We start from the raw sequence: 1,398 nt of genomic DNA, 5'->3' as shown, positions 1-1,398 counted from the left end.
AATGTATGCAGTGTGTTAATTATTGAAACTGTCCTACCAATTTGATTTGAAACTGTCTCATTGCTATTTGTTTATCAATAAAATAATGGCAAAAAAAAAAATCCAGTAACTTACTAAGGTGTTAATTTTTAATTTAAAAAAATATTCCTAGCAATAAAATGATCTTAATATGTTTATTTACCTAATTTGAGGGTCAACATAAAATACAGAATACTTTCTGTCTGAAAAAAAAAATTGAGGTACACTGGAGAAAGACTGTATGATTCTCAACATATACAAATTGTCCTTATGAAAATCACCAAAACATTTGGTTAAGGAAAATGAATCTTGGACTGGGGAGATAGCTCCGCAGTCTAAGCACCTGCCTGGCATGCACAGGGATCAGAGTTCAATCCTCAGTATTCCAGGACAGCCTGGAACCTCAGGCGCACTATGCTGGCCACTGAAACCAGGCATGGTGGCACACGCCTGGAATCCCAGCGCCAGGAGGCTGACACAAGAGAATGCGAAACCCTGTATCAAACAAACACACAAATAAATAAAAATTTTAAAAGTAACAATACATATAAAAAATGAATCTTTCCATAAAAACTAACGCAAGGCCCACGTCCTAGGAAAAGGTGTACAAGTTCTGCGTGTGAAAAGTACTGGAAAGAAAGCCAACAGCACATGGTGTTCTGTGGATCCTCTACTGTCCCAGGCCCCCAACATGCAGCAAAGGAGTCACACAGTGATTTCAGACTAGGAAGCCTAAGGTGCCTGAGACCTTGGGTTTGGCCAAACAATGTTTCTAATGATCTAGGGAGCTCTGGTGGCGGGCACCCCATCGCACACCTGCCTCCAGTAGGCTCGCTGTCCCCTACCAGACACGGCACTAGCAGGCTGGGTCAGGCTGCGCACGCAGCACAACCTGCTCGGGCTAAGCTGGCGAACCACACACATATGAAATTACATCTTGGGCATCTGACAAAATGCAAGACTGCTAACAGAGGGCAATAAATACAAATGCACACTTGCAGAGCTTGTTTTTAAATAAGGATATCTTGTATTTAATTTAAGTAGCATTGCAATCCCAGAGCTAGACAGTGGGAAAGCCGCAAAGTATGAATGTACTCTGTACCACTGAACTATGTAACTGAAGTGGGGTCAAGATGGTACACTTCACATTTTACATCTTACTACAAGAAAAATATTGGGAAAGGAGATGAAAACTGAATTTGCTCCCCATGTACATGGCTTTGTCATTATGTTGCCAGCCACTGAAAACAAAGTGACCTCCTACAGATAATACAGAGACTGGGCAAGGGCCCTAGATGGCAGTAAAGTGGATGGTTTGGACACTTGCTACCCGAAGAATGCTTTATCTGACAGCACCAGATCAACACAACTTAAGATAGG

This window comes from Octodon degus, unplaced genomic scaffold (genome assembly GCF_000260255.1).
Source record: "Octodon degus isolate 3935 unplaced genomic scaffold, OctDeg1.0 scaffold00087, whole genome shotgun sequence".
Classification (NCBI taxonomy): domain Eukaryota; kingdom Metazoa; phylum Chordata; class Mammalia; order Rodentia; family Octodontidae; genus Octodon; species Octodon degus.
Note: the sequence above shows the minus strand (reverse complement) of the source record.